The 14,599-nt window shown below is 34.1% G+C and overlaps 1 protein-coding gene across 4 annotated transcripts in view; it reads right to left on the bottom strand.

The window, feature by feature from the left end:
• The window catches only part of LOC125074071 (rho guanine nucleotide exchange factor 11), a 162,953-nt gene that overhangs the window by 28,117 nt on the left and 120,237 nt on the right, over positions 1-14,599 (bottom strand). The gene's annotated exons all lie outside the window — the stretch shown is intronic.

The following is a 14,599-nucleotide window of genomic DNA, read 5'->3' as shown; positions in this document are numbered from 1 at the left end:
ATGGCGACGACGGCTAATTAAAAACAATATCGAATGTTACAAAAACGTCGGAAACTCGGCGGATGAATCATGCCGAGCGCTCTATCCTGTTACGAGATGAGCCACGATCGACGCGTCATTATCCTGTGCGAGGATACAAGAATACTACACACGTACAAATAAATTGTAGCATAACCTTGTCCGTACATATATTAAATATATTGTCAAATTATGCTATATATCTAATGATATGGTTTGAAGCCAGCACTTCGAGATCAGCGGCCCTATAATTTAACCACGACAGTAAGACCAAGGCAGATGAGCAAACAGACAATCTGACGGTAAGTATTCGCAAATAGACAGGCTTAGACAAAAAACAAACACATATAGCCTATTCCAGTCAAATAAAGAATTGCTGATAGCTCAGCTGTATTGTGCACTACTAACAGTTGTATTGGTAATGTCTTTATTTATAATTCTACTGTACTACGAATAGGTTCCAAATCCAACCAATGATATCGCGTCAATTTAGACACTCGGTGTCAAAAGTAGTTTGTTTGGCTTTTGTCCCCCTGTGGTTGGAATAGATTATATATGTATATGTACATTTGCGCTATATAATTGGATAGCTTTGAATAAATATTCAATGTATTTAATGACGTTAGCTTATTGCGGGTCAATATTTAGAAATATTCATATCAGCCAATGAAACAGATCGCTGTTGCACACGCCAACCATACAGCCATAACGTGATATAGTATTACAAATGTGAAAGTGGTTTTTTTTGTTTGTCTGTTTGTTTGTTACGCTTTTACGTCTAACTATTCAACCGATCATAAACTTTCCATAAACAGAATAACTCAGAAGGTACCTAGCACCTCAACGATATCCATCCATATTTACAGAACGATTAAAAAATTATGAATACTTGATACCATTTGTAATAAACTAACAAGAGGACAATACCGCCTCATAGTCAACGTTATAAAGGACGCGTGTACTTGTATAGCGATGATCTCACTCCTGCGCAGCGTTTTAATCATTCTTAGCACAATCGCATTCATATTAAACGAGCCACACAATACTTTGAGTATAGAGATGAAATTATTCGAAATGTATTATTATATATTTCACAAATGATCTTCGAGAAACTACCACAAAAATATTGACGTTTTGTTCTATTCACATCGAGGCTGGTATGCATGAGATATTCTACCGCCAAGCAGCAATACTTAGTATTATTGAGTTCCGGTTTGGACAGTAGTAACACATGGGACGTAACATATTAGTTCCCAAGGTTGCTGCCGCATTGGCGCTGTAAGACATGTTCAATATTTCTTCTAGAACTATTGTCTATGAGCGGTGTTGACCGCTTACCACCAGGTGGCCCATTTGCCCGTCCACCTATACCTACTACAATTAAAAAATGGAAACGCAATAAATTATCAAGTGTCATTCGATACCAATTCAATTGAAATTTTGCCAAGCAGTAGGATACCTGCAGGCTATTACTTGAAACAACTTTTCCCCGCTTAAAATTTATTGTGTTATAAAACATATGTCAGTCTGTATATCAGTGCATCACACTTGGATGAAAGGTTGTTTTAAATGTGCATTTTTTTAATCAAATTAAGTAAACAGTCCAATAAATAAGGAGATAAAACCGAATTAGTTAAATTAATACATAACAATATAAAAAATAGTATCCACCAATAATTACCATGTATTTATTTCATGTAGAAGGTTTCAATAGCATTCAATTTGTTACTCGCCGCTAGATGGCGCTCTAATACATCAAATTCTATAATGTTTCACCTTCATGACATATGGCATATATATCGTCTGCCGGGTTTAGCTAGTGCTTTGCAATATGTAACTGAAGTTTGGACCCTTGACCCTTGTACCATTAATCTATTAAGGCTTTCCTTTTCACTGAGGAGTAAGCAACCTCATTTCCTAATTGTTACTTGTCATTGAAAACACATTGTATTAATAAATATGAATAGATACTCATTGTTCAAGTATCGTCTGAGCTATGAATTTATTATGAGTTCGTCGTAACCGACGTGATCGCATTATGTTAGTGGATACGAATCTTATACTATCTGGGTTAAGCATTGAGCAACTTTTGAAGAACGACTTTCGATACAAAGATATATTTAATAGAAAAAAATGCATCTTCCATAACAATTTGCACATTTCATATCTAAGTTTTTTTTATAGTACAGTTTAGCGGACGAGACGACATTCCTTATATCGCCAATGCACCACCAACCTTCCAAACCAAGATGTTATGTCCCCTGTACCCGTAGTTACACTGCCCAAAGTATGTTAAACATGACATCATATTTTATCGTCATTATCAATACCATCTATACCTTACGGGCACAATATGCACGTGCTGAGGGGCCCATTTTCAAGGAAAAGCCCTGGTTTATCAATTTGAATAAGCAAAAGCGAGGAGAAAAAAAGTCGTCCACCAGGTCCCCGGTTGGACTAAGACTGGTTATTATCGCCACCTAATAACTTTTTATATTGTATTATTTGCACCATATTTAATCTGTTAAACTTAGGTATATATGGAAAAGAATCCCTTTTGGCATAATACAATTTCCTTTACATAATTAGTGCAAAAATTTAAATAGTATAGTGCAATGTAATGGTGTGCGTACGACCTAAATATTCCAGCAGTTAACATATGGCGTGTTTACAATACACTACAGTTAGCGTCAATAAACATGGAGTAGTACAAATTCGATAACAGTTACGACTTCGAGTAATTACGGTCTCTGTTTTCGCTTGTATTGCGTACGTACGTACGATATATCGTTGTACGAGATTATACACACATAAATAAATATACATAAAAAATTGAACTAATAGGTTTTTTAATAATATATTAGGCGGATCGACAAATGGCAACATGATGGTAAATGGTCACTACCGCCCATAGACAATGGCGCTATAATTATAATTTCTTCCATCGCTTACGCACCAACCTTGGGAGCTAAGATGCTATGTATGTGCCTGTAGTTACACTGGCTCACCCTTCAAACCGGAACACAACGACACAGACATTATAATCACATAGATGTGCATCCTAATATAATATAACAATAAAAGGTCCGAAAAATGTGAGTTTTTCTAATGCTTATAATAATTAAATACGTATTCTATGATTTTATTCGCTGAAATTCCGGTTTATATCCAAGCTTTTATCCAGTATTGAGAAAATATATTTGTTTATTATTTAAATCAAATTTATTTGTGATAAATACAAAACTGGATATAAACGCAAAACTGGATCTCCGCTTAACTGGAGTTAACACTTAGAAAGAATTAGTTTTCTTTTTCTTTTTCGAAATTGGAACTCTGGATCTTATTAAGAGTTAATTAAGAGGTAAAAACACAAACTAGACTAAAGTTAAGGCTAAATAAAAAAATTGCATATGTATGTTAATAAGGTCATAACAATACCATAATATACAATGTACCATAATTAGAAAATGTGATCCGTGAATAAAAACCAGTTTAACTTATGTACTGTAGACAGATGATGATTAATACATTGAAATATAATAGCCGAATAAAAATAAAAAAAAGACTAACTTAATTATGTATGTATGTATCAATTTCTCCCTTCCACTCAAACGTACATCGATCTCGTATGTAGAGTAGAAACGACAATAACTCGATTGGTTAGGATCGAACCTGCGACTTTTACATCGCGAGACCGAATCAACTTGAATGTTGAAGTGAAGTGAGAAAACCTGCCTCACGATGATTTCTCTCGAGACATCCAAGAAACCGAGACACGTCCATCATCACCTGCCTTACGAGTAAGCTGACAAAGAAAGTTATAAAACAAACATGTCCCTCGCTCCTTATATAACTTCATAAACATGTAAAAATCTCGCATCAATGTCTTCAACGTCCATCGGGAAGGGAAAAACCGAAATTTCGATCGGATCGGGGTTCAGTGACCGGTGATGACGTCACGATACTGAATCATCGCCTGGACCTCGGCTTTGAAAAAAAAAAAACTCGATACGAATCTGCAACTTCGATAACGTCTTAACGAATAATACAGAAAGAAAACATTTAAACTTTTCAATACGGACTACCCCTTTGTATTTACTTTAAATTAAAATAAGCCTAGTAGTAATTGTTAGTAGTTTCTTCATATTTACATGTGCTAGACATGTAAATAATTCTATATAATGATAATCAAAATTAGCACTCGCAATTTACTCGCGCATTAACCGTTTAAGAAACAACAAAATAAAACAACATGTTTGCATGGCCTTTTAAAATATGTATATTGACTCAAATCAAATCAAAATATACTTTATTCAAGTAGGCTTTTACAAGCACTTTTTAATCGTCATTTAACAAACTATTTAAAGTAAAGCTACCACCGGTTCGGAATGTAGATTCTACCGAGGAGAACCGGACTGGTACGAACTTGTCCCGACTAACTAAACCCTACTAAAATTGCATCAAAGATTTATTTATTTATAATACAAAACTGCATACATATCATTACAGGACATGGTTGTCCTAATTCGATATTACAGCACGTCTATTAATAATACATAAAATAAGTCTCTACGTTATATATGCTATAGTCCAAGTGGCTATAGTTGTGAGTTCACTCAGACTGCAACAGAACAAATCCACCCGGTCGGCTATGACATTGGGGGTACGTAACGTGCGCGTCAGTGGCGCCTCCTTGAGCAACTTGGTTCGTCCGTTGGGCACCATTAAGATATATTCAAACTCAAAAATATATTTAATACTAAAATACCCTTTACATCACAGATATATAGAATAAAGATGACAAAGAAGACACTTTTGTGTTCTTAACGCTATAAAATTTCTCTTGCCTACCACGGCTGTGCGCAAGCCCATCTGGGTAGGTACCACCCACTCGATATTCGACCGCCAAGCCATAATACTTTGTGTTCCAGTTTGAAGGGTGAGTGAGTCTTTTTAACTTTGTGCTCGTACACAAGGGACTTAACATCTCCCGTTCTCAAGAATGAATGAAAGAATGAATGAATGGTGAATGGTTAAAATTTCTTACGGCGTCAATGTCTATGAGCCGTGGTGACAACTTAGCATCAGGTGGCCAGTCCACCTATATATGCAAGAAGAAACAAAATACCAACCTCATCTCACACATACAAACAATTCAAAATTTAAAACAAGAGTTAGTATGTTATCAATTGTTTTCCTATTTCTAACCAATCGCAGAGATTAAAATACAAACCGACACAATTCCAAAGTCACTTTCGACAAAACACCGTTCAATAAATTAAGCGGCCGTTTCAGAGAAACGGGACAATGTTTTTGGTTTAAAGCGTCGATTTATTGCTAACATACATACATAATATTTATGATACGGGGTCAAAGAACTTGCATTACAGAGATAACTCCGAAAGAGCATTCTCAATGTAATCGGTGATAATCTGTGTTTCTGAGGAATGTTTTAGGGTTCCGTGGCTAAGAAACCCGTCTAAAAAAAGTGTCATAATAATTAAATTAGTTAAATGGAAAAGTACACAAAAATAAATTTTATAAATATATAAAACATAATAAAATCGCCATGTGTAAAGTAAAAAATTAAAAATATTTATTTATATCGAAAAATATAAAAATATGAGAAAAACAAACGGACAAACGAGCAGTTGGTCTTCTTGATTGCAAGTGATAATCGTCGCTTACAGACATCTGCTAACAAAAGCGGCTTTGCAGGAACCTTAACACTTGACGTTTATAAGCCATCAAATAAACCCCGGGCAAAAGTTATCTTGTGAAATTATATGTTCTCATTGGAAACTTTTTATCGGCAAAGATATCCGAACATTGTGTTTTTTTAATAATCGAACCTTTTTAATAAACCATACATTACAATAAATTTTCCTTCTGAGAAAACATGACACTATCTCTAGAAAATTGTGAAAAAATACTTTTTGAAGGAATTACGGCTCTTACAAATAACATAATATATGTAATAATAAAAACTTATTACACACACGAAATTTTAAACAATTACAAAGTCTACAAAATACCATTCGAAAGAAATTAGTCACAATCCCAAATTAGCCGCAACGGGAATCGAACTGGGAACAATGTCTCCGCTGAGTCAACCCACACAAGGATACGCTATTAATACGCGCTTCCCGTCGAGGTGCGCACGCGCATATCAATGTACTGGTGAAATCAACGCTTCCGGTATTTTTTTGTGATTTAACGGACTTAAGGTTAGCTTAAACTTAGATGGACGTATTAAGGTACGAGAAAAATAATTGGACGACAGCTTATGATAAAAGAGCGTCTAAATGATATGATTTTATTCGCTATTACTATATTTGTACTTTTTTTTACTTATAGGTGAAACCGGCAAACGAACAGAGGTCAACTGATGGAAGTGACTACCATCGCCCGTGGTCATCTGCAACACCGGGCGACTTGCAGGTGCATTAATGAATACATTCGCAATACGCAAAGTGAGATACAAAATTACGATTTATTATTGTTAAAATTAAAACGCTGCCTCTAATAACCGTATAAATAGTGCTCCTACACTTGAGCACCGGCCTCCTATCCTCTCAAGGAGAAGGTTTGAAGGAGAACCTCTATAAAAAAGTTAACGGAGAGAGATACACTTGTTCAATATTAAACATATTATAATATATAACACATAGATGATTAATAAATGATATAATCGCGTCACAAGGCCGGGGGTGTCGTCCTGATAATGGATTGGCGAGTGACCCGTTATCACTGACATAAATGCACCGATAACAGTAATATCTACATAACAAGAGCCTATTATGAATATGAAATTATTATTTACTCTTAATTGTTTTATATATTTATTAGGACTATTAATTAAACGTATCTACATATATGGTTAAAAAATATATTTTTTTAATTTATTAGTATATACTAAAACAATACTATGTCTATCAAATACATATCAACTCTTGTACTAAAAACCAAACCTAATCCGTATCATTCAATTGTTATTTACTCAAACTACCCTTTCAACTCATCCCCATTGGCATAAATACTTGCAGCGTCCTCCTTAAACAACAGTAAATTCGAACGCCGCACGCTATACACAAACAGTTGAGACCCACCGGCCCATTGACCGCTTGCGGAATGCACAGACGACTCGTTTCAATATCACACAATTTTATATATAAATAAACAATCACATTTAATACATGACAATTAAAAAATATTGAAAAACGACCCTATCCCTGCAGAAATAGAGTTCAATATCACAGAACTGTGCCATGAATTTAGAAAACTTGCCTGAACAATCCTTATTGTGCAAGGATTAAAGTTGACAATAGAATTTACAACATCAATCGTATTGGCAGAGTCGGTAATCCTTATATAGATTCTATTTTCAAAAGCATAGGGATCAGAACAGCCTGCCAGGATTGAACATGTTTTGGTATGCGGCGGCACGGGTCATGGGCAGAATAGCTATGAATGGAGAAACTGTTGCATCAATGAATACTTAATTAATTATGGGAGTAGTTGAAATTATTTGCGATTCAGACCTCCCCGATAACGTCATCTACTCGACATCTAAAATTGTAATGAGATGTCGAGATCTTGTCATCTATAAACTATGCATTCCTAAATCATTGATCCGTTTGTTATGAAAAATTTCGAGTTGTTCTGTTTACGCGGGAAAGGATTCCTGGTCCAAAAACAAGACCCCTATTCGTGGTATATACCTTTGTTCTACCCGGGAAGAAGCTAACGTGTTATAAATTGCCTAATTGCAACGACAAAAAATTATAATTATCTTCTAAATGACCGATACTTAATAAAAAAAGCTACGAACCAAGTAGCAGAAATGAAATGGAACAAACCAATACCAGTAAAACAACCCAATAAAATTATTTCACTGATTAATTTATTGATTAATGTGATTTATCTCTAGATAGAGAATACTAGCTTACTGAAAAATTTTAAAATAAATTCTACATTCAGAAACGATGGCAGCATTTAGTTATTGAATCTTGTAAAATGTCCAAAAGTGCTAATAAAATCCAACTCGAATAAAATATATTTGATATAAAAATTGAAAAAGTGTACATTTACTTGACCGAAAATCAAACAATATTGAGATGAAATTGGAACGAGCATTCGCAATATCGTTACACGCGATAAATAATTTTCTCACGACGAGTCTAAAGGTTTATGGCTCGTACGTCGATTTTATAGATTCTAACCAGACGGATTTATTTATTTTCCGTTGCCCATATGTATGATTTCACGGTCAAAGAATTCAGATGTTTAATTGTTGAAACCGTTTTAATATCGCTTCGACATGTTACGGTCGTGTTACGAATTTGCGTTACCGTTTTGCATACTAGGGTTGCCATTGATGAACAGGCATTATAGATTTAAATTCTGATCCTCTAAGAAAGAAATCTTAACAAGATACTTCGTCACATGTTTAGCTCTTGCAATGTACAAGGCTCACATAATGAATAGATGAGCCACAGGACGAAAACACAAATGCGAAATGCATCGAACTCAAGATTCCATCACGACTTTATGCTATATTATTGATAAATCTAGTCCATGTGAATGACATGTTCGTACTATATTATGTATAATCTAGCACATATATCCAAATGTTTCTCTCCAAATAATTAAGAGATAAAACCATTGGACCTGATGAAATCGAGTTTGAAAGCATAAATATAAGTATACGAAAAAAATCAACGACGTGATCAAAGTATTCATTAAAATTTAATATATAATACAAATAAAGCAACTATGATTGATAGAGGATGTTGTATAAATAACGCAGACTGATAAACCAGCGAAGCATTGGACGACGCATTATCAAGTCAAGTAGAACGATCAGCAAAAAAACTGAACACCGTTACATGTCAAACCCGAACCAGTAGTTGAATCGATATAAATATTTCGCCAAGCGATCTATCACGATCACCATCGAGTATTGAAATGTTTAACGATTTAGATCACAAGTACGGATTGTGAAGCAATTGCACCGCCGTGTGTTAATCACGCCGGAGATATTGTGTCAAATATAATTAGGAATTTAGGTGAAGTTACTTTGAAGTAAGACGATACTTTACTTTCTCAATGTGTATCTAGTTTGATTCTTGCAAGTGGGTCTTGCTTTGTGCTTATATTGCAAAATAATATTAAATAAATATATCTGCCATAATTAACTAATTGCTAGATATGATGTCTTACAAATGCCATTTATGTAAGTGGTTGAGAATTCAGATATTATTTACGATATATTTCTGTGTATACATATAACAGCTGGATAGGGTTACTATTTCAATTGCATTGAAAATTTTTGCTATTCAAATGTGCAGCACTTGAGTAAAATTGATTTCAAGGTGTATTTTTTGCATGAGACAGATAATTAAAGTAACGCTTATTGTTGTGAATTACAAGATTAATTAGTTTTCAGATTTCAATAGCCTTGATATCAGTTTTTCCATTTCATCATAATTCTAGACACAGAGTCATATTTAATTAATTATTGCGTTAATACGTATCTGACCAATACTTAAAAAACGTCTAAAATTACCGATAAGGTTTCACTTATAAGGAAAACTTGAAAGGGCTTAATAATAAAAGCAACTTCCGATCATACAACATCCAAATAATAGCCTAAGTCCGGCTTTGACCCGGCAACCCTGAGCTGCAAGGCGAGCGGGCCCGACCGATCTGAGGTCAGCGTTTGATAAATACGACGCCGTGACGGTTTGATGCGGAATCGAGATCTCGTAAGCGGAACAACGATTACTTCGTTTGAAGTTACTTTTGTGCTACATATAAGTGCAATTATTGAATTGAAATAAGTCAGGTTTATTTTTTAAAGACCGAATCACGAAAATCATCGCAATAAAAGTAATCGGTCTATTAAAGTTGATATAAAAAACGATCTATCGCTTTAAGCTATTAAAAATATATGACGAAAAAGTAATAGAATAATATTATTACTCACCTCTGGAGCCACTGAACAGCCACGAATTCTGTTTAAAAGCGTCAGAATTCTTCTTTTTTGTAATCGGACTAGGTTCCACGATACTAGCTTGACGACTTCTACCTGCTAACGGTGTCTTGATACTCTTCTTTTTGCCCTTCTTTAGCGTTCCACTGTGGGATTTCCTCAGTGTATTCACTTTGACAGTCTGACTTTTTCCCCTTACTTTACTCTTACTCCTAGAAGTCTGTCTACTTAATCTTCTTCTATGCTCACCAATAACCTTGGGAGCTGGCATATCTTCATCTGAATCAGTGTCTGCGGGTGGCTTACTCTGACAGATCGATGCATGCCTCTTTTCTTCTTCTAAGAAAAACTTTGTATGATTTAAAATTTCACTCGTATTGACAATACCGTCGACAACTTCGACTACCGCTTCGACTGTTTTCATAGATGTTGGAGTTTTCTTTCTCCTGAGGAAGTTTAACGCGCTAACTGAAGAGCCTTTACTACTTTTACGTTTTGGGACTTCTGTCGTACTAGTTTTTCGACTTTCACTCCCTTTCTCATCTTTCTTACTATTTTTCCTTAACTGATCTAATTTCATAGTAGAACCATGAATTGAATCTCTGTCCTCTTCACTCCATAGACTTTCCCTCGACTTCTTCTTGTCTGAATTTTTCTCAGTTTCCTTTTTTGTGTGGTCGAACCACTCATCGCCAAGACTTTTGACGATTTCAATTGGATTCGATAGGGACATGGTTTTCCTGTGTCCCTTTTTAGTTCTTGCTTGCTCGCCCTCCTCGTCAGTTACCGCTAGTTTGAGAGATTCTTTGCTCATGGTGGGTGTTTTACTCAGGCGAGGTAATGCGTCATCGCTGGCAGAAATAGCATCACTGTGGCAGTCAGCTGACTCGTAGAGAGATTCGTCACTTTCATCGCGTCGCTCTACGGATTAATTTACATTATGTAACAACGTATCGAATACGGTGTTTAGATATCCGAGCCATGGTTATGTTTTTCTTACAATGTATATTTATTAAATTCAATCGCGTATATAAAATAAATAGAGTTATAATCAGAGTGTAATTACGTATAATAAGTTTAAGAATCGCAATAATTATCTATAATAACACTGGGAACTTCATTATAAGAATATCACTGTGTAGACATTTACCAACAAAGTCTATAAGAAATACAACAATATGGAAAAAATACAGAAATGATGTGTCCACAATGAGAGATGAATAATAGGACATAATCGCGGAGGTGACGTCGCTAATAATAATAATAATGATGAAGTAACGATTTACTGCGAATGTCTTACTTCAAAGATATACTAAGGGCAGTCCGATCAGATCTATGCCTAAGTACTTTGCATTAAATACAATGCAACCAAGAAAAGAATACATTTTATTATGTTTATACGATAAAATCATACTTAAAACCCATAAAGTTACAGCCAGTAATGTTATTACAATACCTGTTGTTATTATTTGTGATAGTTTCGTTTCAGATTTGTTTTTAATAAATACAGATTCTCTCTTTCTGCGAAAGCTAAACTATCTTATCTACAGCGTGCGTGAAGTTTTCTTTATTATTTCCATACAATAACAGTTTACGTGTCGCTTCGAAATACGCTTTCTATACAAACAAAAGAAATTATTACAAGCGAGAAAGTAAAAATTACGTAAATTGATTGTATTAACGGTGGCAGCGAAACGGTCAACCCGGCCAGTTAAGTTAGTCGCGGATACGATTCCCCTTTATCAAATTAGTTATACAACCTGTTTCATTTGAATTTTTTTCATTATATAAATTGTATAATACCCGTTAACGATATTAAATCCATAATAAATTTATTCCTTAAACACGTGTCACACAATAATGATACTTAAATGAAACTTAGTAAGGTATAAACCAAATCAAATAATGTCAATACTAATTAACATTTATATCATTAATCTTCATGACCGTCTTATTAATTGATGACTAACATATATTTCGCGCATTCAATGAAAGGAATTTGTTGTCACTTTTTATAACATACCTCCTATATTGATTTTTTTTATATAATTGGTGGAAAATCGTAACTACTCGGTATCTTGCCGGTTTTTTCGACAATCTCACGATTCAAGAATGCTTGAATAATACTTGAATTTTATTTTGTTTTTTTTTTTTTGTACATACTATATTTTAATATAAACTCGTTTAATTGACTAGCTATATTTAAATATTTTAACCTAACACATTTAAATATATTAGAATTTAGTTTTAACAAACTGAAATTTGATTAATTAGAATTACGAGCCTGTACAAATAATACTTGAGAAATAAGATACTATTACTATTATAAAATATATTTGTATTCAAATCATGAAAACTACTAAAATTTCAAAATTAAAACGATATAATATTAAGAAATTAAAAATTAAACGGGAATCTATTAGACCCTCCAGAAGCAGGAGGGCTAAAAGGGCATTAACCGTAGGGCTCAGCCCTGAGGGATCGTCGGCGAATCAGGTTAATGCCTTTGATATACATCGCAATATAATATAGTTTGTGGGAACAGACAATTTGTAACGAATTCGACCACCTCGATAAAAAATATATTGGTCGAAATTAAATCCATAGATATACGTAACGAGCATGTAACGTAAATTATTATCTGAGTCACCCGATTAATTAATTATTACTATTTAGTATGCCTAACATTTTCATTGTGTAAAATACTAACTGGATTATTTGAAAAATGACAATAGAAATAAATAACTTTTCACATCGAGAATTGTATTTTCTTTAATTGGTAAGTAAATATCAGTTTTGCGGTAACTACAAACCCAATAACCATAACAATATTTCTTCAATAAGCTTTAAGAACGAACTAAGTTATCACATTAATAACATCCATATAACTTTAATATAAACAAAATAGATAAGGCGACGTCTACACCGTTGCACATGCTGGTTAAGGATTATCTCACTTATCTCCTAAGCTCGGGTTACACTATTGTAAACATTTGATAGCGGAACTATTACTGAACGTTAGCACACATTACGAAATGCATTCGCTTTGAAAAGATTCTAGCCGTTTGCGCCCGGTGTATGCGTTTTTTGTATACTTACTTTGTTATTCAGAGGCTATACGAATAACTGATAGGCAGGCAAGTATTTGAAGATTACAGATACTAGTGTCACTATGCAAAATGTGTACTGTATTAGAAAATTCTACTCTTGTTCTGCTATTGTTTTTTTTTTTTTAATTTTAACTAGGCTGTAACATCAAGGCCGCGATGGGTCAGTGTATACAAAAACAGTTTATACTACAAGTTATTGTGTGTGTTCTGGTCTTATCGTCTGTTATTTTAGCTTTTGCCAGTAACGTTTGTAATACGTTCTTGTTCAGGATAACTATAATCCTTATGTAAGTTCGTAAAATCGGATTAGGCACACAATTCCTGCTATTCCAGATAAACAATATATAAACACTAAAAGAGATGTATCCAAGAAGTAACCCACCCATAAGATATACGTAAAATATTGTTATGGAATTTTATTGGGCAAAACTGCCGTCTTAAATGGGAACACTGGGCTCAAGTGTGAAAATATTCAAAACAATCTTACGCGAATAATTATATCGGTCATTTACAATACATTTTTAGAATATGGGCAACGAGTAACGACTGACCGGCATTAATTGAACAAACTAAATTGAGAAAACATTTACAAATGATATTAATAGCAAAGACTTAGTTTTAGCCTTACATCTTAAATTTACACATTAACACGACTTTCTTTAAATTAAAAATATAAAAAAAAAAAAAAATTACGTCACCGAATACAAGGAAACAAAAAATTTAGTAAAGGAAAATAATATCACAAATCTGAGACCGCATTCCTAAATATAGAACTTATCACATCAGATGGGCCGACCTCGACCGTACTGACCTTATGACATTCGCAGTTGTTTCAAACTATTTATGCAAATAAAAACTTATTTAAATGAGGATAGCATAAATTAAACTACACATCTTTAACAAATAATATCAATGTATGTATTAATAACATTAAATTAAAGAGTAACAGAATAACGATTCAGCATATTTCGTAGACATATTTACAACTGACATCAGCCACAGCCCATATCACAAAAAGATTGCTCTGTAGTCGGAAATCGACAGCTTAGAAGAACCGTTACAAGAAATTGATGATACTTACATACTATTCGCACACTTTAAATACATATTTTTTACTTGATATTTATTTCTACTAAAAAGGCCAACGAACCGGCAGCCAACAGGTCAAACATTCCATTACAAATAGTTGTATTTCTTGGACTTTGTTTAATTTATCTCTTTCAAAGATAAGCGAAGTGATTATTAATAAATATTACCATGGCTGGGAAATCCTTAACACTAATAAAGTCAATAATACCATATTTTTATAGACCGTAGCATAACAGACGGGCTCGTAAAACTCATACGTACCGAGCGATACTTTCATATCGAGGATATCGGAGTATCTTCGTCTTTCTTTATCGCTGTCCGCCGATGTTTCTCTCTCGCTCGACTCTCGGGTCGGTTTCAGAAGCACCGGTTTTTTTCTTCTCAATTT

Source organism: Vanessa atalanta, chromosome 26 (assembly GCF_905147765.1).
Source record: "Vanessa atalanta chromosome 26, ilVanAtal1.2, whole genome shotgun sequence".
Classification (NCBI taxonomy): Eukaryota; Metazoa; Arthropoda; class Insecta; order Lepidoptera; family Nymphalidae; genus Vanessa; species Vanessa atalanta.
The sequence above is the reverse complement of the archived record's forward strand: the minus strand, read 5'-3'. Positions and strand labels throughout refer to the sequence as shown.